The 23,101-nt window shown below is 51.8% G+C and overlaps 1 protein-coding gene across 3 annotated transcripts in view; it reads right to left on the bottom strand.

The window, feature by feature from the left end:
- Positions 1-23,101, bottom strand: part of NACC2 (NACC family member 2) — an 89,971-nt gene that overhangs the window by 50,918 nt on the left and 15,952 nt on the right. The window contains exon 1 of one of the 3 annotated variants that reach the window (XM_087752566.1): positions 12,445-12,629. The exons of 1 other annotated variant lie outside the window; for it this stretch is intronic. The gene's annotated coding sequence lies outside the window, so the exon portion shown is untranslated. Of the gene's footprint in view, positions 1-144; positions 166-12,444; positions 12,630-23,101 lie in introns of those variants that run through there. One more of the 3 variants, XM_087752571.1, reaches the window with a different exon arrangement.

The raw sequence follows: 23,101 nt of genomic DNA, 5'->3' as shown, positions 1-23,101 counted from the left end.
GATGCAAACCCCTCCATCTCCCCCCGCTGTTCAGCACGCCGCAGGGCCAGACACTTGGCAGGGGATTGTCAGGTCCCAGCACACCCCACCTGGAAGCAGCCCGGCTAATCCTCTAACAATCCTCCACTCCTCTCCTTTTCATACCTCTTAATGAGTTTCAAGCAGTCCCTTTGCTACACCTCATCACAGGCTTCCTCGAACGGGTTTGCAAACGCCTTGCTCTCACCACCAGAAACACCGACGCTGAACCCACCGGCAGCGTCCTCATCTCTGTGCTGGAGTTGGGGCACCAGGCTCCTCTGCAGCTCCAAAACTTGTGTAACGGTGACCAAAATGAAAACCAACCCTGGAAGAAGGGAAAATCAGTGGCTGCCCCAGGGTCTCATGCTCCAGCGCAGACTGTGCCCGCAGGCACGGCGCACACCGAATAGCAGTACGGGGTCAGGGCGCAGGAGCGGCTGCTGGACGCTGCAGACCTGGTGCTGGGTACAGAACTCGTTACACCTCTTTAATGAGCAGATTTAAAACCAGCTGACTCAGTTTGTGGAGATGTGAGCTGTGACCATGGCAAGGAAGCCTGGCCACTGGCTCGCAGGGAATGCAGTCGCACAGAAAGCCCATGAAGAGGCGGCCACCCTGCGCATGAAGCCACCACCACCTCCAGCCACATCCAGCTGTGTCTCCAGCAAACCTGCAGAAAAGTCTCTGCGAACAGCAGTGTGGGCCTGAACTTGCCCACCTCTCCGAGTACCAGATCAAAACCGATCCTTCTTCCCGATGCTGCAGCACGGTGGGTCCCGGGGTGAAGCCCCTAATGCCCTGACCGCATTAGGGTCGCCGAGCAATGCAAGCAGCCTTGGGAACTTGCTTTTTTTCAAAAATTGCAAGCAAATCTCTCCCTTCCTTCCCCAAACTGACATATCCATCCATATGGGTGGGTAGTACCACCAAATGCAATTCATATGCCCCCTACCCACCTCCCGCGTGCCTGACAGCCACGGCCTGCACACCACGAGGGAAAGCCGCTCCGAAGCCCCAGCAAACACCGCAGCCGTCACCATGTGCACTTGGGAGATGACAAGGGTGTGGGAACCGCCTCGTGAACCGCCTGAACCAAATATTTCTATTGCTAATGCTGCACGTTGCGTTTTACATAACATTTCTGAGACAGAGAGGAGGAGGTTGGGAGCAGGCTGGAGAGCGGACAGCCAGCTTACCGACTGTCTGCGAGACACCCAAGTCATTTTGCCAGCACGTATCCATGCTGCACAGTCAAGGGAGGCTGCAAGAGCAGGGCTCCTGTTGGGCTGGTGCTCGGCATTAATTTGTGTTGCTTTATAAATATATTGCAAGTGAACTGTATATGAACTGCTTTAAGAATCGGCGGGGGGGGGGGGGAAATACCAGTTTGGCAGTGCGAGGGCTGCATTTGTTCTTCAAGGTGGTATAAAATCATGATTTTCAGTACATAAAACCTTACAAAACAGTAGTAAAGGCTACTGGAATATTTTTGTTCTTTGAAATCAATTAAAAAGCAACACAATGCACTGTGGACATCACCAGTGGACACATGTACCACTGTAGTGGTCCTCTGTATTTTGTTGGTGGCCAAGCAGAAAAAATAATGCTCGATGCTCTGCCAAGCTGTAGAGGGGTGCGGGGCCTGAACCAGACACACTCAGACTGCAGGTTCTGCTCTGGATGCAGACCATGAGCGAGGTCTGCCCAGAGCTCATCACGGTGCCAGGCAGGTGATCTCTGAGAGCCTGCAGGAGATCTTTTCTCATCTTCCAGGCAGGAGCTGCCAGGAGGCAGCAGCTCCCTGCCATCGAGCCCTTCTGCAGGGGCTGGCCGGCCCAGCAGTGCTCCGGCGAGCACGGACTGGATCCTTCTAAAAGTACCCATCGGAGTTTGGTAAAAAAAATAATTAGCGGTGTCGGTAAGATCTGCGAGCCCCGGTAAAAAACAAACAGCTCTGGGCTATCTGCAGAAAACAACGTATCTGTGCAGTGCGAGCGCTGCCAGGACTGCTCAGCTCCAAGCCCTGCCGCGCACGCGACTGCTGCCTCCCAGGACAGGCAGTGATTTCATCACTTGGTTCTCCACCCCCTCCAAGCTGCACTGCCCTCCTGTCCCACCGCCCCAGCCTCAGCTCCCTTCCAAAGAGCAAAAAGTTAAGTCCTCCCTTTTGCGTCGTTTCTTTTGCCGAATCCAGACCAGTCAGCAAGTGCTGCAGGATACACCTCCCCTAAGGCCACTCACAAACAAGACAATAGCCCGTTTGGGATCTTAAGGGGAAGATAAATGAGGAAACTTCCTAAATTTCATTGTAGAAATATTCACAAAGATCCCAAGTGGCTCGGGTACCTCCAGTGCCCACCGACTCCCAAGGAAACGCATGGGCGCTTGTCCAAGCCTAGAGCCAAGAAGGGTCTCCAGTGGGAACCTGCGTAAGGCCAGGGAGGGGGACAGACACTGGCACAGGCATTACTGACAGCAGGACATCAACCGGCCTTAGCCACAATGGTGACGGGCTCTGAGAAGGCAACGGCTTGAGATGAACCTGGCTCCCGTGCTCCTCTCCAGGCTGGTGCCCACCGGGGAGCAGAACGGGACAACACATCACGGGCTCTTCCCCAAAACGGTTCATAAATCTTCAAGGATGCAGCCCTAGAAATCTTAACAACGCCGTGCAAGGATATAAAAGCTGCCTGCGTGCTGAAACCAGCATTGCAATCTGGAAGCAGAAGCATCGCCACCATTAGTGGATCTGAAAACTGACCCAGAGCCAAGCCACCCCAGCTGGTAACGTGGGTTCTCCAGCCCTTGCTGCCCCACTCCAGAGGAAACCAGCCTTGGGCTCAACACTTACATTGCAAAACCAAAGCACTACATGTACATTGGCCTCAATCTACATTTTTACAGTTGCACGACAAAAAACACCAATGAAAAAGAAGAAAAAAGAAACCACCCAACAGTCATCTGAAAGACCAGTTATTAGATTGCTTGAAATGACTTGAAATGAAATTCCCTCAGATTTTATTGGACTACTCAGATATTGATTCTGGTGTGCTTCTTGCTCAGCCTGCAACACAGAAATTCACCTTGCTAGAAATCCCACCTGCGTGCGGGGCCAGGAGTGCACGTTTGGGAATATTTGGGGTTGCTTTGTTTCGCTCCCTTTTCCTTGGCCTACAATTGCCAGTGCACATCAATAAAATAAGCCAGGAATTTCAAACAGTAGTTTCCTTGTTCCCTGCCTGCACATCTGCCACCACGCTGAGATGGCAGAGCACGGGAAGCCTCAATGCCCACGCAGGAAAAGGAGCGTGCAACACAGATGCTGCAGCTCCCATCTCCATCCCGGGTGGTCGCTTCCACGGTGGTCATTCCCTGGCTGTATCTCTGACCAGACTTGCAGGTATCCCTCGGGAGCCTCCCAGCCCTCCTGCCCTCGGGAATTCCCTCCTCGTGCTGGATCCCCATGGGACCGTAGGATGGGAAGGCAGAGACGGATGCTGAACACCCCAGGATATTATTCTGTCGGTCTCTTTGTCGCTCTGGGGGCGTGATTTCCCTTCTCATCCCCAAAGGCAGTTTAACTTGACTGGCATAAACACTGCAGGTTTCACCCACGAGCACAAAAAGCGACCCTGGGGCGCGCCTGTGCCAGCAATACACCCCCAGTTCATCCGACCAGCAGAGCTGGGGCACGGATGGGTCACACGCCAGCGAGGTCTCCCCCATTCCTGACAAATAAGATGATTTTGGATCCTCGTCCCAAATTCTATCAGGTTATAAATTCACACGATGCCTAAACACGTGACACAAAACAACAACAGTATAAATTACTTTTTTACCCACATAAAAAGGGAATAAAATGATTAAACCCCAGCCTCTGCTGTGTGTGAATAGCCAGTTCAGAGCTCCAAGCAAGCGGCTGCATCGCCTCTGCCGTCCAACATCTGAGCCCCTGTGATGAGGTGCCAGCAGCACGCTCTGTGCTTCACGGCTCGCTTCACAAGCCATGAACCCAGCCCCAAGAAACTGCCATCGTTTTCTCCCAACCCCTGCAGATGTTTCGGCTCAAGCGGGCCTCCTGGCCAACGCACCAACATCCACTCGTTCGCCTGCCCGCGCAGTAAAGCACCGTGCGATGGCAGAGCGAGCTCAGAGGAGAGCAGAGCAGCTGGAAGATGACAGCTCTGCAACTTCCAAATTTCTATTTAGCCTTTTTTTTTTTTTTTTTTAAAATTCACGCTTGCAGCATAAATGCAAGCTGGGCTGGTACTCCACTCCTCCCTCGTCGGGATGTGCTCATCCTTCGACTTACAGCTCATCCGCTCGTGAGCTGCATCGCTGCCTCTCGTTAGCAAGCACACCCACCCTCTGACCAAGTCAATGCCCCGTCCCGATCCTGGGAAGGAGAGCTGCGCTCTTCCCTAAAGGACCTGCCCTTCCCAGCTTCTCCAGCATCCCACGGGAGGTGCGGGAGACACGAAGCTCTTGGACAGCACAGCGCAAAGCTCTGGAGAAGGCACCCAGTAGCCAAGCGAGTCTAAGCCTTGGGCTGACCGGCACAGAGTGTTCTGGATGGGCTGGAGGCTTGGCGAGGCTGGAGCGGCTGAGCGCAGCCCATGGCCCTGACGGAGCCGTGGCACGGATCCTGGGAGCTGGCTGATGAGTCAAGAAGTCCCGTTGTTTGATTCAGTAGACAGCCTGTGAATTAGTCAATCCTCCTCTTTCGCCTACCCCACGGGCTGGGGGCGGGGGGGGCTGGCCCCCATACAAATGTTGTGTAAGCTGCACAAAAACTATTTTAAAAAACCAAACCCAATTAATCTGCAGAAATACTATTTTGGAGGAATAGGGGAAAGCTGAAGCCATAACGGCAAATGATTACTTGCTGTTCTCCCATTCCCTTCCTCCAAGAGCCTTAAAAAGGCTTCCCACCATCCCGCTACGGCCCAGCTCACATTACACTCGGATAAACCAAAGAGGAGCGTGGTGCTCGCGTCCTGCCAAGGTCACGGTGACAGCAAGCTGCCGAGGAGGAGCCGAGCCCGGCAATTCCCGGGGCTCTGCCCCAGCCACGGATGCCGGCGTTCCCGGGCTGCGGAGCAGCAGCCCACGAGCAAGACCTGCCCTGGTGGGGAGAGCGCAAGCAGGATGCAGGCAGGGGAGCGATGGAGATGGGAGGCTCTTTTCTGTTGGCTTCATTTCCATGGGCACCCACGCAGAAAGCTAACACAACCTTCCCAACTCCTACTTTTTTAAAAGTCTTTACTCTCTCCCTCCTTTTCTTCCCCCCAGTTTTTAAAATCCAATTATAGCACAACTCTCTCAGCAGGGGTCAGTGTAGAATAAGAATCGCCCGAGTTAATGGACATAAGACCAAGAAAGATTAATGCCTAAATGGTTTCAAAAGTTGTATGATGCCGATTTCATTAACATTTTAATTGTAATGTATCTTTTTAATCTTCTTTCACACTAACGGTTTTATATGCTTCAAAAAAGAAAAAAAACTGCTGACAACAAAGATATCAACATACCAAAATTAACAGACAGAACCGAGTGCTGTAATGGGAACTGAATGAAATGCAGAAAAGCGTGTTAATGATGCATTAAGAGTAGGAACTGTATTCAGACAAGAGTCAAAAATTCAGCGCTACAGTTGCGTGCCCTGTCTTTGCCTTCCCCAGATATCCCGCGCCACCCCAGGTACGTGTCCTTCAGCAGCACTGTGCTGAAGCAATGACCCCGGCAGCATTACCAAACGCATGCATAGATTTATCCAAAAAAAGCGTGCTTTAAACCTGGCAATTAATCTAAATTAATCAGGGTGATATACTGGAGCAGCAGCTTCAGAAGAGGCTTCTGCTGTTGTCCATCACCCTCTTTACTGAAGGGCACCGTCGTTGCTGGCACCGCTCTGCAGGCTCAGGTACCGTGCCCACAGCAGCATTCACAGACATGAAAGATGCAGTTACAACCACCGTGCAAAATTCTATTTTACTTCTTAATTAGAAGACAATTAAACCTAAGCAGTAATGTTTCATTAAGCATGGGCATGTATTGATGATGTTAGCATGTACAAACGGAGGGATGCAGAAAAGGAGGAGATAATTGCAGAGCAGACAGATGAAATTTCAAACAACTTTTCTTTGTAGGAATAAGTGACTGAGTGGTACAGATACTTTCACCGGCCGGTGAGGCTGGGCTGCAGCTATAGGAGCGATGCAAAAACCACAGCGTTTTACTTCGCAGTCCATCAGAACTTGTTAGAAGGGAGAAGACCTAGTCAGAGTGATATAAACCCTCCATTCAATCACTAGCAATTCATAAACCCCTAAGTTTGCAATGCGAGTGTGACTCCAACCATAACAGACCATAACCAAAAAGCACATTATCCTACTCAGGTTTAGTCCTATGAAGGTCACCATAGCCGGTGCGGCATTGGGGCAGGTTTCCAGTGAAGGGGCACCTACGAAGAGGGGTTACCCCTGACTGTGGGAACTTCATTCCAGCAGAATCTCAGCCACCAGCTTTGCATCCAAGGGAAGAGCCTTTCCCCAGGAGGGCTCAGCGGTGCACCAGGGGAGCCAGGCACATCCCGTCCCGCTGGAGGGCTCCCACCCAACGCTGGCCAGGCCCATTGCCCTCTTCCCTTGGAAATCAAGTCATTTTAACCACCTTCAAATGTATAAAACCTTGCTCCCTATGTCTCTTGGGCACCTGGCCATTGCCTTCTGCATGGCGCGTCTTGAAATGCCAGCCCTTTATTTATACACCTGCATGTTACACCTCTATGCAGCGTAATCCCTTCAAAGCTTAGCGCCCCGGAAAGCACTGAGCACCGAAACATTATCACTCCTTTGCCGTGTCATCACTAAACACTGTCTTCTACAGCATCTCTGCAAGGAATTATGTTATTTCCAAGCCTAACCCTTGTTTTCCTAATGCTTCACATAATCGGAGCGTAAATGTTTGTCCTATGACAGAGAGAACTGGCATGTAAAACATGTACCCCCACACAATATATATATATAACCGAGGCTGCCATATGCTTCCCCAGTGGATATCATGATAGGAACGCGCGCATGGAGCCGAGCCAGCGCTGGCACCCGAACACAGGACCCTTTCCACACAACCGCTCTGCCACCGAGCCCACGAGCCTGAGTAAGCACAAGCTCGGTCATATTTAACTTGCAATTCTTCGCACACGCTATTCTTCACCGTGCTGCCGAAATTTGGTCTCCAGACACTCAGGGATGAAAAACATCTGGCTCCTCTCCCCAAATCGATAGATCCAGAAGAGCCCTGAGTGCTACGAATGAGATGCTGCAAAGAAGAGGATTTTTCCTCTCCTGCTTTTGCAAGTGATTAATAGATCCTGATATTGGCTTTATTGCTGGGGGGATGACACTGGGAGGTGAAGTATTTAATCTCATTCCAGTGACTATATATGGTCACTCTGATGGTGTCACCTCCCTCCCCTCACGCTCCGCTGCCCTTTGCTCCTGGCACCAGCCGCCGAAGCAAACCGGCAGCGCTTGGGCACGGCGCCGGCGAGCCAGAAGTCAAGCAGACTCTCTCTCCCCTCTTCCCAATTTTTTTGGCTTTTAAAAATCTTAAATGGGGAGAAAAAGAGAGAAAATACACAAACACTCAGGAAAAAAAAAACATACAACATTTTAAGAGTACTTTTAGAGAATTGTTGCACAGGGGAAAAAAAAAACCTGTCAAGTTACTTATGTTTAAATGTACAGTTCATAATCACTTAGAAGTTTTAAAAAAAATAAAATCAATCTTTTTGTGAAAAGTATATCAATTTATTCAGCCCACACACACCGGTTTGTTATTGGAGGGTAGTTTGTGGCTGCTGAAGCAGTAGCAGTGATTTCTGCCCCCCCCCATCCACCCACCTAAGGGAAAAAATGCACCGAGATATTTGTCTTCATAGGAAATGGAACACAAAAATGTACTTGACGTGCAAATTTTTTTTTTAAAAGTCTGATGTGAGGACCTCTAAAAAGACTGAAGCCAAACTGCGACGCCTGTGAACAGCCCCGGGAACACAGCACAAAACACATGCCAAGCGCTGTTTATCTTCATTTTATCCCATTGAGCCGCGAGCTTTCGGAGGGTCTCGGTCACCGCACCTCGGGAATACCCGCGCTCCTCACCACCGGCCCCAACGCCTCCTCCGGCCAGGAGCTCAGAGGAAGCGCTGGTGTCCCGCACGGGCTGCAAATACCAGCAGCCCCCCTGTCTGTCTTGCCCTCCCCGTCCGTCAGTCCATCCGCAGGGCAGCCTCTGCCCCAGCTGAATCCGGGGATGAGGAAGAGTGTGGTACCTTCAGCGGGCTGAAACCCCCCACTGGGGAAGAGGAGGAGGAAGCTCCGCACGCTCCTTCCACCATCCAGGGCTCTACGTGGCAGGCTCCGTCCCAGCAGTCTGATTTTTATTACCTCCGTCCCCATTTAGGAGTAACCACATGACAAAACCGAGCGCAATCCTGCACAGCGGAGCCCGCCTGGGGATTGCGTCTCCCTCCCTGGGATCGCGGCATTTTATCAAGTCTTCTCTTAACAGCAGCATTTATGGATAGAAAGACTGTAAGATTTAATATTTTTTTAAATTTCTCTTCTGCCTCCAAACATTTGCTTAAAACCAAGTTGAACTTAAAAAAAAAAAAAAAAAAAAAGACAAAACACTAATGAATCACAGTTCCTAGCAAATGAGCAATTGCAGTTGACACAATGAATTATGCCTGAAGCAAGCTGGGAAACATATTTTGCAAATGATCTCATCCACAGGCAAACCTGGCATGACACTTGATTTGCTAAAAAAGACACAAAGCCTGTCAAAATTCCTGTCACTTCGCAAATAAAGTCAGGTAGAGAAAACCAACAGCCTCACCCTCTTTTAAGCATGCTTCACCTATTCCTCAATTGCTCTACAGGCTTGGTTTAAAGAAAAAAAACCCACACAACACCCCTTTGAGGTGTGCCCAGCCCAGCTGGGCGCTGAAGGCGGTCGGATCTGCTTCCACTTCCCCAGACGAAGAAGAGATGGGCTGGGAGGCTGCTCTTCAGACGGCAAACACGGGCTCGGGCTCGATCTGAAGGCAAACTGCAGCAAGATACAATGCTCTCTCTGGCCATTAAGTATGGCAGGGAACTTACAATTCAGTTTAATTTCCTCCAGCTGAATGCCTGTATTTTATTTCTTTCATTGCCTTCAACTAAACTCAAAGAAATGTAGGAAAAGGGAAGGAAAAAAAAAAGGCAATTAAAGTGCAGCCCCTGCCCCTGCTCCTCAGCATCCCCAGAGCTCTCCAGGACCTGTTCCTTCCAACCGGGCACAGCCCACCCGATTTCCCCACCTAAAAAGCTGCCTGGCTCAGAAAACCTGGGAAAATTCAAGCCCATGGCTGAAGCCTCCTTCTAACCCCATTTTGTCAGGCCTGGGTATTTTTAAACACAGGCATTGTACACAGCAAAGCAAGAGCGGAGCCACGTCGCCCGTTGGCAGGTCGTTTCGCTATGTTTATCCCCACGCCATCCTTCACCGCGCGCCCCAGAGCCGGTACCGATTTAAGCGCTAGTGTGGCAATAAAGCCAGCTCTCAGGTACGGCACATCCCTGCAGAGCTCCGCAGCCCGGCCCGAGGCCCCGAAGGCCTGGCAGGGAAATTGGACCGTATAAGACGACACTCCAAAATAAGTATTTCCATTCCGAGGTGCGATGGTGCGCGGCCCCCGTCGGGTAAGCACACGCCAGTCTGGGGGTTTCTCTGAAGCAAACCCAAATCTCACCGAGCCAAACGGGCTCTCGCAGGAGATTTCTTGGCGCTTTTCCCCCCAGTGCTGACCGGCAATGCCACAAAGCCGCCTCGCACCTCCTGGCACCTCGGCTTGGGGTTTGAACCAAAACCTAGTCTGGAAAGGACTCCCACAGACTCCATGGGCAGGTTCCTTCAAGTTCAAGAAGAGGGGATTTTTCTTTCCTGGACTTCCTAGCGTAAGGATGCTCTACACCTGCCCGGACCGGCACCACAACCGCCCTGCGGGGATGCTGACCTGTCGCCAGCACCCACTGAGAGGAACCGAAATCTGCCCCCCTGCCCCAAATCCGGGGAGACTCCCTCGGGAAAGCACGGGGTTACGGCTGGGGGAGGGAACAAGAGGGCACTGAAAACATCGCTTCCAAAATAACAAGATAAGAGCGTCAACGCGCGCATCTTATCTAACAGCGTCCATCTTCTAGGAACAAAGGAGGACTCTGGGAAAACCCTGAGGAGACCTGAACAGCCAAAACCAACCAGTGCCGGCAGCTCCGGACCACGGTGAGCGCTCCCGACGGCGCGCCTCAGGCCGGAGCTGGGGCAGGAGAGGCGGAAAGGGAGAATTTCCCCGGGAGCCGGTTCTTCGCCAGCGGAGCGAGCATGGGCTGGCCCGAAGGGGGAGCGCCCAGGGAAGGGGGTCCGGGGCGGGGAGCCGAAGGCGTTCCGGGGAACGCTGCCCCGCGCCGGCGCGCGGCCCCGCCACAGCACCAACCGCGTGTTTCACCCCAGCGGCCCCCTTCAAACGATTCGGAGACCTCCTGCTCGTGCGCTTACCGACGTCGGACTTTTACCCAACTACTCGTACGATTCAGCAAGCCTTGGAAGTTTTCTTTGACAAATTTGAAGTTCTAGAAATCCATCCCCACCATTAATCTTCAAATATTACCACTTTTTGCCCATGCAGCCTTAATTATAAGGCCTCTACGGGAGGCGAAACCCCACACCCCCAGTAGTTACAGCTATGGAATGACATTTATTCTCAGGAGGAGGAGGAGGAGGAGATCCCTAATTATTTTATATTTGCTGCTGACTTCAGACCAAACTATTATTACCTCCATTACCCACACCTTGAGGTCACAGACTTATTGTCCCAGGCTGGGCAAACAACATCAATTTAGCTAATAAGGAAAGGCTCAGCTTTATTCTTTTAGTTGAAGGGTTTTATTTAATAGCAGGCTACGAATAAGGCAGGTAATTTGGGTTTAGCTCTGCTTGAATGCCACGCTTTTGAGCAGGACCGGTTGTCTCGGCCCCCCGGCACCCGGTGGCCACCAGGGACCCCGCGGGGTTTGCCTGGCTGCCGCCAGAGCTGCCCCGGACCCGCCGCGGCTATCACCGCCGAGAAGCCAACGTGCCACCGAGCGGGCAGCAATCATTCCGGTTTGTTTACCGATTTCAGCTTCTCCTACTGTTTAATATTTCAGCTGGAGAAGGTAAACCGGCACGCCAGCCCCTCAATTACGCGGGGCGCGAGGCAAACATTTGGCAGGCACGAAGCACATCAAGCTGCCCGCAACCTCGCAAGTGCCTCCTGAAAGGAGGAAAAAAAGCAAATATTCAAATTAACGACCCAGCGGGTAATGGAGACTTGGCTGGAAGCGATCCTGCACTTTGCCGTTGGTGGGAAGGGGTGAGCCCGGCGGAGCGCAGCACGCGACGGACCGCTGTCGTTTTATTTTCCTACAGCAGGGAAGATGTTTGGAGAAGTCCTTGAGCACAGCAAACGCACTTTAACTACAGCAGGCTGCAGACTGCAGCAGGCAGGGCAACGCGCCGGCGCTCGGGAAAGCGCTTACCCAATAAAAACCCAACCACCTACCCCAATTTTTCCCCGCTTAGGCATCACCGAGCAGATTTAATGCCCTGCCCCTCGCCGGCGGCCGGCTCTGGCGTGCCGGGACGGGGGGCACGGTGGCCGGTCCCGCAGCAAGCCCCCAGCTGCGTGAGGAGGGCACCCCGAGGACCTCGGGGATCGTTCCTGAACTCCGAATTTAGGCATTCGGCCAGGTTTTGTTGTTTAATATCTCCCCTTTCGCAGCGTTTTCCTCCCCTGGGAGAGAAAGTACGAGCCTGCGTCTGCATTTAGCCATTAAAAAATAAAATATCCAGCCAGCACCGCAGCCTCTTCAGAAAGGTATTTCTAATAATAACCCGATTTTCCACATTCGTGCAAGACTTGAAAACACAGCGGGAACTGACCCGATTCATCCCCAAACCCCGCTTCCCGTGGGCAGGGGGGGACCCGGCACCCCTGGGTCACCCCTTCCCCCTCCCAGCACCACCCCGTGTCCCAAAAATCCCCCCCCGGCACCCCGCGTTGCCTGAGCCCCCCCCCCCCCCCCCCCCCGGTAACCGCAGGGTGGTAAGGAAAGACCAAGAAAGGCGCGATGTGAGCGGGCCCCCCCCAAAAACGGGGGGGGGGGGGGGGGGGGGCTGAGCCGCGTCGGTGTGTTGCACAGCTTTCCGCGAGTTTCACCGTTGCGGGGGGGTTGTACTTATGAAAATACGAAAGGGGGGGATGCCGGTAGCTGCGCCGCCCCCCCCCCCCGCGCTCCCCCGCCCCGCCGGGGGTCCCGGGGCGGCCGCGGCGCTCACCTGCGGGGCGCCGGCCCCATGGACGCTGCCCTGGGCCTAGCGGCGGCGGCGCCCGCGGTCCCGGCGGCGGCAGGAAGTGATTCCGGCCGCTCCTGGCGCGGACTTTCCCTGACCTCGCCCAGCCGCGCCGGCAGCCGCCGCCGCCGCAGACCGCCGGCCCCGACGGGACCGGGCCGCCCCGCTGCCGGGCGGGGAGGGGCGGCGGCGGGAGGTGGGAGGTGGGACCGGGGAGCCGGGGGGGGGGGCCGGGCCCACCTCCCGCCGCCGCCGCCGCCGCCCCTCTTCCCCCCCCCCCCGGCGGGGACGCTCCCACTCGGGGACGGGGGCCGCGGGGGGGCGGGACCCGGGCACGGACACCCCCGGCCGGGCACCGCCCGGGGCCGCAGGGCCGGGGGCAGAGCGCGCTGTCATCCCATCCCATCCCATCCCATCCCATCCCATCCCATCCCATCCCATCCCATCCCACATTATTTATTTTATCTGATTTCCTTATTTATTTATCTTATTTTCTTACTTCTTTTATCTTCTTTCATTATTTATTTTCTCTTATTTTCTTATTTCTTTTATCTTATTTCATTATTTATTTTATCTTATTTTCTTATTTTATCTTATTTCATTATTTATCTTCTTATTTTATCTTATGTTCTTATTTATTTATTTTTTTATCTATTTATTTATTATTGTATCTATTTATTTATTATTTTATCTATTTATTTATTTATTTTATCTATTTATTTTTATTCATTATTTTATTTTTTATTTTATTTAAGCTTTTTATTTTTTATTTTATTTTTATTTTCTTTTTTTTTCACTTTATTTCATTTTATTGTTTTATGGGTTTATGTTTCCTTTCATTTTATTATTTTATTTTTTATTTCTTTTTTATTTTTATTCCTTGTTTAATTCATTTTTTTAATTTCTGTTTATTATTTTTCATTTAATTTTACTATTTTTATTCCTTTTTATTTACCTTTGCTCTATTTTATTCTTTTAATTTTTTCATTTTATTATTTATTTTTTGTTTCGTTTTTTATTTCATTTTATTATTTTAAATTTGTATTTATTGTATCTTATTTTATTTTTAAGTGAATAGAATAGAATAGTTCAGTTGGAAGGGACCTACAATGATCGTCTAGTCTGACTGCCAACTGCATTTTATTATTTCATTTTTTTTAAATTTATTTATTTCCTATAGGATGTCAACCGGAGCGAGCAGAGCCCCCCCCGTCCCACCCCACCCACCCGCCCGTGCCGCTGCCCGGGCTGGGCACCGCGCGGGCACCCTGCCCGCCTCCAGCCGCTCCCGGCCACCTTCCCACCGCGCTTCCCGCGCCACCCCGCGCCGAGGTTCCGGCTTTAGGTGGGATGCAAGCAGCGGGATGTGACGGTTACACGGGTGCCGCGCAGTCGCCGCGTGCCGCGCGACGCTGAACGTGTCTGTGCGTTCGCAGAGGCTCCCAGCCCAAGCCCTTGCTTTCGCCCCAAGTTTACAGAATTTCAGGCTCTTGCCTGCGATGGTGCCCGGCGTTACCCGGCAGCTGCCGCACCGGGCTTTTCGAACGCTCGGTTGCCCGTTCCAATAAAAGACATTTTTACCCTTCTCTCAAAGCTTCATTCAGAATATTAAAGAAAGAAACAGAAGAAAAACCACCAAGGGAGATGGAAATTTTCCTATTCCGAACCTCTCTTGGTTATACATCCTGCTGCTCGGAACCCAACGGTGATGCAGAGACTCCGAGCGGGCAAACGGCTCAGCCCGGGGGGCTGCGGTGGCACCGGGCCCGCGCGGGCCCGGCTGCATCCCCTGCTTCTGCTCCCTCGCCGCCCGCCTGCCTCCATCCCTCATCCGACGCTCGCACCATGGGATCTCGGGATCATGACGGATCCTTCTTCGCGTCATCCCGAACGCCGTGCAGCCGCTCCTGCGCTGTGATGGGGCTGGTCCGCGGGCAACGCCATGGGCTCTGAGCGCCCGCGGTTCCCTTTGGAGAGGGAATCCTACGGGATTCGCTTAGCGATCGCACTGGGGAAATGCCGGTGTGTCCCCGTCCGTCTTCCCAGCCCCGCTGAGCTGCCCCCTGCGCCTGCGGCTTCCCCCAGTTTATTAAAGCCAGCCGAGTGGGTTTTCAGCCCCTTACCTGGTTTATTTCTGTAATTAATGAGATCTGGCCACCTACGCCTTCTCCTTCCCATTTGCTGTGCTGTCGCTGGAGTCGGTCCTGCAAACATTTACTCATTTGGGCCCTCATTTTATAAACATCGGTGCATATGCTGCACTTTGCACGTTGGCGAGGGGCCAGCTCCGCGGGCACGGGGCACCACCAAATCCCCCTGGCTGCATCCCAAGGGATTCGGCTCGGAGTCACCGTGCGCAGGAGCTGCTCCGCTCAGGGGGGACCGAGCGCTGCAGGGCGGGACGGGGTGACGGCTGCTGCGCGCCCGCAGCCCGTGGTAAGCACTGAGGGAGGCCCGCGGCGGCACAGAGCTCCCATCCCCAGCAAAACCCAGGGGCGTTTTGGTTTTCGATGGTCTCACGGCCCGGATTTTAATATGGGAGGAAGATGTCCCCAGCAAACCGAGACCTGGGCTGACCCCCAGCTCCGCAGACCCGGGCTGGAGCTGAGCCTCCCAGGCCGCCTCCACTCCGCTCTCTTCTCCCGCAGCCTTCTCCTGCGGTGAAAAGCCTTTTAAGCGTTACACACAAACCGGAGTTATCCGAGGTGGGACTGCTTGAGACTTGTGGGCAAATTTTCATTCCAAATTTCATCCTATAGCCTAAAAAAGAAGTCCTTTTCCTTTCTTGCTTCTCTAAGCCCAAAATATTAAAATGAGCCAACCTATTTGCATGATTAAAGTGCGCAGTGTTAGCCCTACATCTTCTAAATAAATTTCAAAGGAATAACAGAAAACCTCTTTAAAGCACGAGCCTCTTTCTGTCTGTTTTGCATGCAAGATTGTGTCAGAACTTCTTTGAATCTGGAAGTTTCTTTTCTCTCACACTCTCAAACATTTATCATTTCGAGGCTGCCTTAAAAATCTGCAGCAAAATATCCCCATATTTTAAAAATCGACATTGGATGCCTAGAACTGCTCAAGGCTGAGGAATTTCATTAGCACTTGACACTTTAAAAAACAGTGTCAGGTCAGGACAAACACATTTTCTTTGCTGCGCAAGATAAAATCAGGTTTTTTTAGAAATGATGCATGAGAAATATGTCCCAAAACTGTTTTCTGGGATAGAGCAATCGTACCGCCCTTAAAGCGTGACGTTCCCTGCTCCCCTCCCTTGTTTTCCATTGAAGCATCTCAACGTGATGCTACGAACGCTTCAGCACCCGCACGGACACCCACATTCCCGGCGAAGGGAATGGGCCAGTGGTGGCCCATTTGGCCACTTTCCTGACAGAGCGGAGCCGCTGAGTCTCATTGCAGTACAAATATGTGAAATACCTCCTGCAAGAGCTCCCCTGTGGCAGGAGACGCCCCGGGTGAGCCCGGCCGGACCACCGCGGCTGGACCACCGTGGCCACCTCCTGGGGCTGCGGCACTGGTCCTCGGGGGCAACCATCCCTGGGGGAACGGCCAGCACCGTCCCCTTGCCCCTCCGGGAGGAACCACAGCTCACGTCAGAGCATCCCCACGTTGCAGAGGACGTGGGGACGCGACTCGAGTAATTCCCACTGCCCCGAGACGCTTCATTTACTGGCTACGTTTTCCAGCAGAGCTCAGGCTCAGCGCAGGGACGGGGGCGGTGGCGTGGATTTCAGAAGCCCCCTACGCCTCTCCAAGCTTGACGGGAAATCCGGCCGCATCCATGGGGAGCTGTGAGATGCTGCGTAGCTGGAAAACTCCTCTTCTTCCCCAAGTGCTTAAGCAGGACAGAAAATCCGAGCTCCGTGACTTGCCCAGGGCCTCCCCCAGCTTTGAGAGAGCAGAAAGCCTGCTAATGCTTCAGCCAAGAGAGCATCTTCCCTCCCTCCAGCCATGGGCATTTAAAAAATGTTCTGTGATGGAGAAAGAAACATTTCTTAAGTACCATTTGATGTCTCGGAATGGCTCCAGGGCTAGAGAAAACATGTTTATTTACTACTATGCTGATTTTAATGCAAAAGATTGGTTCAGCAACTAGAGGAAACAAAACAGGCAACATTTTCCATAATGTCTGCAAAGTGTTCTTGGGCTGACGAAAATATTTTCTTTCTTTCTCTCTCTTCCCTGCTTTTTTTTTTTTAACCTAGCACTTCAAATTGAAGAATGGCTCGAGGGCTGAAGAAATCACTTGATAAAATACCCAACATTTACATTCTTGCAGAAGAAAAGCTAACTTTTTTTTTCCCCCGTCTGAACAGTAGTTTAGCGAAGCAAAAGAAACAATTCTGCAGTATCCCACATCCATTTAACCCTTCCTGGCTGCAGCTCTTCGGTTAAACATTAGCTGTTCACTGCAAAGCTTTGGAGATTTTGCTCCTTCTCCAAATTCCGGGCTCTAAGGACGCTGAAGATGGTTAAAATACACTTTGCGTCTTGCTTCCCAGTTGCATTTCTGAACGCCTGTGCGAGGGAGCCGGCCTGGCTGGGTACCAGGCTCGCGGCTGCCAGGGAGCCCACGGCAAAGCCCCGCTGCACCAAACCCTGATGAAACCAGGGAGCAGAGGACAGATTTATTTTGTGCAGAGACGTGACTTTCCAGCAAACTCGGTAATGAACACGACCTGCAAGATCTTTCCGATCTTCCCACCGCCAGCCGCGCTGCCGTGGGGATGGCCGGCGACGTGGCTGCGGGCTGGGCTGGGCTGCTCCCCGGCACGCCGCGGCTGTGGGAATCGCCACGTACGCACAGCAGAGCGGCTCCGGGCTGGAAGGGGATGCTGGAAGAAACGCAAAAATTAAGCAGTCTGCCTGAGAGCCTCCTTTTTCTGAAGCAATCCTTCAGAGGACTTTGCAAAGCAGATCCATTGTCATATCAGGATGAATTTTTGTAACTGGGACAGAAGTTTTCTTTGTAGGTAGGAACAGTATTATCTACCCAGCCCAACACATGCAACCAATATTTGCATCGCGCTGTGAACGGCGAGGCAGTCTGGCAGGGAGAGAAAATTACCCGCTACCAGAAACCTGCCCTTTGACGGTACCTTTAGCTAACACTTCGGCGTAACCGGTATTCACAGGGGAGAGGCGAGGACACAGCAGCTCTATTACAGCCACGTAATGTTCATTGGGATTAACATACCATCATGAGTAGCAGCAAATGACAAAACAAAATGCATCAGAAACCCTCGTTTACATACGTTATTTATTTATGGCAGAGGGATTTGCCTTTTCCTCTCCCCATCATACCAGCTAAGTGAACTTTGCCAGATGATGAGTTTTGCTTGTTGTGCTCCAGCCTGCATGAATAGAGACAATCTTTAATGTCCTTGTACAAAACTAAAACACCGTAAGTGAGGAAAGAGTTGGTTCCTTGGGGGATTTGTTGCAGCCAGCGCAGTGGAGCTGAGTGGTGTGGGAGGACACAGGGGTTCTGGCCACACAGAGCAGTGACCACCTAGGTACACACCTCCCAGCCACGCAGCTCGGAACGGGTCTGAAGGTAGGTGTTACGCCTGCCTTCCCCTTTGGAAAATGGAGATAAAGAGGTTAAATGACAACTGTGGCCATCCCGGGAATTTATCTGCTGGCTCTGCCTCGTTAGTCTCTTGCTCCTCTGCTCCTTGACCGCTTTGTGGTGTCTTCATTTCACTTCCCACTCCGGAATTACACTCTGCTCCCATTAGGGAGTCTCGCTGGCATGTATTTCACTGGGAAAGCTTTAACCCTGCTGTGGTAAATCTCTCCTGGGTCACGGGGGGTCTCATTCAGCCCAGCAATGTTTTCGTGTCAGCCCCGCAGAGACCTCCCAGGAGGCCCGGGGCTGAGAATTGGCATTTTGACGGTGTCTGAGCTCTCTGAACCAGACCGTGACCCTGGGAGATAACTGTCATTGCAGCCCATTTGTAACATCAGTAATTGCGATTGCCAGGCGCCATCAGCCGTGATGGGACAATGAACGGCGCATTCGCCGCACCTTGCTGTCACCCATGACGCTTGAGGAGGGACGGGGTGCTAACACCGCATTTCGGGACCAGCCCCTGAAATCTTTGCTCAGCCAAAGCTGCAGGACCCGGCGAGACAATTTCTGACCCAAGAAAGCCTTTCGCTTGTTGTCTTTGGTGGCCGTTCAGCTCAGTTATTTTTTCTCCCCCGGGTATTCTCCTTTCCAGCTTTGAACGTGGTGCGACAGCCCCAGCTATCCCAACCCTCCCTCGGCTCCAGCCCGCGTAATGCCGACCAGAAAACGGGAAACACCGCCGGCGGGCTCTGCCACCTCGCGCCTCTGGGCAGGGCTTCCCCGCATCAGCGTCCCCAGTAACGCGGTGAAGTCCCTGACGGGATACGACAGCGCTCGCAGGGAGCCGATGCAATGGAATCAGATGTAAGAGCTGTTATCTTTTATAAATAAAGTAAATAAAGTTGTGAGTTCTTTACATTCGATATCTACGCAAGGCTGGGGCATTGCCCTAGACCACACAGTTGACACGGTGCAAACAGGGATTATTTTGACTACAACCAGGCTTATTTGGTTTACATTAAAATGATTAGGAATAAGTTAAAACAAACAGAAATGAGAGTGTCTCCAAGGTGGCCGCGTTATCCTCACCAAACTGGTACAAGGTCGTGTGTAAGAAGGCTTTACTTGTTTGTAAATACAGAAATCCTTCCGATCTTGTCGTGAGAATTGCTCCAGAAGAGCAAGGCACCGCTTGTTTCCAGCTGGGCCTCCCACGAGGTGAGAGTAGGACAATAACGAAAATAATAATGTATCGTTGGCCTGTTTTGGTAGTTATTTATTATATAATGGTATGGTGACTGCCCAGGCAGGAGAAGAGAAAACCCAGTCCTGGGAGGCATTTTCCCTCTGGCCGTTAATTCGTGCTCAGGGACTACACGCCTTGGTTAGGCTGAAGTTGCTGGGCTCTGATGCTGGAAGGCTCCTGACCTCCCTAGACTCAGACTGCAGACTTTTTTCCCAGGAGCAGCGTTAAAATAAAATTTTCACAAAAATATCTGCTTTCATCTCGAAGACCCAACGCGGTGGTGGATAGAACCTCTTCTTGTAAATGATTTTGATATGTAATTGCCTTTTCTGCTCAGAAATTGTATTTAACCTGAACTGGCACAATTCACAGGACGTTACGAGTCCTTCTCTGGCTGCCTGCTTTCTCTTTAGGGTCTGACGGTGATTCCTGCTCCCAGATGCATCTCCTTGCACTTGGCCGTGTGAGAATACGACTCGTTAGTGCAGGAACTCCTGTACCAAGCGCCGCGGTGGCTGCGAGGACTCTCGTTAGGACCAGCCCCCGCCGCAGGGCGCTGCATTTGGGGTCACCTGCGTGCTTTAAGAGAGTTTCGAACCGGAGGAAAGGAGCGTCCCTTTCTGGTTTAGCAGAGAGGGGGAAGCTGGGCTCTGTGTGCCCCTGGCGATGTGGAGGGGTGTCTGCAGCCAGCCTGGAGCTTTTGGGGACACCGAGCAGCACCCTGTGATGTCTCTCAAACCAGAACTCCCTGCAGGCTGTCTCAGGCTTGTCACACAGTATGTCTCATTTTTTTGATACAACCATCACTTTTTCAAAGTCTTTCTTGGATAATAATTTTAATTAATTTAAAGTTGACCGCTCAGTTGACCGCTGAGCAAATAAATGGTGTTCAGCGTCTCCCTACAGATTCCCTTCCAGCCCTCACCATTTTGTGATTTAGATGCACAGAAACACAAGCAAGATGCCTTAAATCAAGCAGCTCAGGTCACCTTTGGAGGGGCAAATAACTCCGGCCAGGTGGCAAGGGGCGCGGGTGGCCACACGTCTGCTCTGCGGGAGACGGTGATGTCCTCAGCGAGGGTGTGAAACTGCCCGAGATGAAGTCGGGCATTTAATTTTTCTAAGCTAAGCATGTAAATGAGAGACCGGCATCATCGCTCTGCGTTTCCCCTGCCTTTCCGTAGAAGAACGTTTTGGTTTGAAGTGTCTGTGCTGTGACTGATGCAGCAAGTCACTCTTGTCAGAGCCATGATTCATGAGTTGATGCTGCAGTGCTGGAGGTGGACGTGGTTAACCTTGGCTCCCCGCTGCTCCTCCGCCGGGAGCCCAGGATCCGGTGACACCGGCAGGCGCCGCTGGCAAGTGGCTCTTTCGCCACTGGAAAGGGGCTAATGCCAATACCGACACCCACCGAAGGTTTTATCCGTTAACGTTAGCATGTGGACAGCTAAGCCAGCAGACCTGGGCTCCTGGCTGCTCCAGTGACAGCTCCGTGCGGATGGGCCGGGGCAGAGGGGATGGAGCAGCCCTGCCTCCCTGCAGCTCTGGGCTTGACCCCGATGTCTCCTGAAATATTGCTGCTGGACATGAGATAGTGTGGATTTTTATTCTGAGCGATCAAGGTGATCTTCTGAATGATTAAGTGATAACTTAATTCACGGTAAGAATTTTAATGGCTTATGACTATGAAATTTCCTAAATATTTAGCTCCAACATACTGTGAGAATGCCCTGAGAAAACAGCACCCGACTGCCAGCTCCTCTCCCACCTCCTCTGCCCACTCAGCCCAGCCTCTCCGGGGAGAGGAGAGGATGGGAACTGGGAGGTGCTCAGCAAATACAGGATCAGGCCAAACCTCTCAGCAGGGAGACAGGCGGGCAGGGAATGACGAGCGGGAAAAGCGCCCTGCGTCCTGGGGTGCCTTTCGCGCCTGCATAACGATACAGGTAGAGGATGCTCTGCAGGGGCTGGCCGGGTGTAAGTGCCAATAAAACGTGGCACAACCCCCCAGATACTCAGAAAAACGAGAGGAGCCACGTATTTGCCTGCTGGCTGTGGCCAAAGGCAGTCGGGGCATACCCTCTTGGGCAGTCATGCCATCCCCGACCTCTGCACTGTCAAATCAGGAGCATCCAATGTAACAGAAGAGATTTTTGAGGAGAGAATTGTGTCCAGATTTTCAGTTGTTTGTAAAGGTGGCATCCCATCACCCAGTGAGAATGGCTCCAGCAGCCCCGAGTCCCATCAGAAAACACATTTTAATTTTCCTTTCTACTCTGGAGGAGCCTCTCACTGCTCCGGTTCCTGCCAGGGCTGAGCTCCTGCGAGGAGATAACTGAGTGCACACAGCAGCCCCTGAAGCACCGCAGACGCGGCCAGGAGCTCGCGCTGCTCTCGGCAGAACAAAACTGATGGCTGACTGTCAGTTTCAAGCAAGGTTTTGCTCATTTTTTTTTAAACTCAGGCTATTTTTGTATCAATTTTGGCAGAAATCAGGAGGGGAAAAAAATAAAAGAAAAAAAAATTATTGCGTTTGATGCCTCCCTCTGCTACACAGGAAAAATGTAAATTTCTTTGGGTGACAATCTTGCCTATTAAAGTTATCTTAGAAAATATGTATAGTTACAATCAAACCAACTTCTCCCCAGGATAAATGCGCCATGTAATTCGTTCTGCAGAGTTGATGGAGGATTTTAATACGGCAGCTGCGGCAGAGAGCAGACCCTGACGATGACCTCTATTGCAAGGTTGGTGCACTGCACACACAAGATTTCCAAAGCGACTCCTGCCGCTGAATTCAAGCCAAAACTCTTAATATTTCCCACACAACCAGAGCATGGTCTTATCACGGCAGCCACAGCCAGAGCCCGTGCGCTGGCACAGCTCCTTTGCTATTGTGGAGAAAGTCTCAATTCGAGAAAATTTAGAGTAATAATGATCCCTCCCAAAGCGCATTGTTACTCTTTATTCTGTATCTGCCCCGGTAGCTCCACCATTAAAAATGGAGAGGACAACTCAAGAAAAGCCATCACTTCAACTCCCTCAGGACACTGCTCTAAGTGATGAGAAAGAGCTTCGCCAGCCAAAGATCTATTGGAAAGAAGACTTCAGCCTATTAATTCTCCAGGTTTCCCACAACAGGTTTGAGAGCTTTTGTTTCCCATTGTTGTAAGACAAATTTCTAATCCACTCTTCATTAGGAGCTCTGCCGCGACGAGACGTCCCGCCCAGCCCCCAGACTCACCCGGCGTTGCGGGACGTCTCGTACCTGCTCCGAGGGGCTCCCCGCTCCCGGCCGGGCTCGCTGGCGCCAGGCAGAAGGAGGAACCGGAGCACCAGTTTATGCACACAAAAGCACAGAAAAAAACCTGCTGTGATTTACCCACACGGAGTTCAATAAACATTAGATCTGATGGCATTCATCGTTTTTTCATAGCATGCTCGATTACTGCTTCAGTTATTGCTCAAATGACATCATTCCTGGCACAGGAATTGATTGATTTTTTAATGAATATTCATATGGCATTTCAGCCAGGAGTAGGCATTAATATTCTAAGAAAGAAGAATGAAACGTACATCCTAATTTAATGAATGATTGTAAATATGTATCTGATGGATAATGTGACGATGAGCATTTAGGAAGGCATCCATAGTCACCTCGGATGCTTTTCTTGGGAACAAAGGGGCAACCGGGATGCAGGCAGGGCAAGGGGGCAAGGGAAGAGGTGGGACTGGGTCACCCCGGCAGGGTGCTTCTGCCCAGCTTGTCACGACACAGACCTCCTGTCGCTCGGGTCGGGATT

The sequence above is a fragment of the Nipponia nippon genome, unplaced genomic scaffold, assembly GCF_047370975.1.
Source record: "Nipponia nippon isolate SJK-2023a ecotype South Korea unplaced genomic scaffold, ASM4737097v1 scaffold_16, whole genome shotgun sequence".
In the NCBI taxonomy this organism is placed as follows: domain Eukaryota; kingdom Metazoa; phylum Chordata; class Aves; order Pelecaniformes; family Threskiornithidae; genus Nipponia; species Nipponia nippon.
The sequence above is the reverse complement of the archived record's forward strand: the minus strand, read 5'-3'. Positions and strand labels throughout refer to the sequence as shown.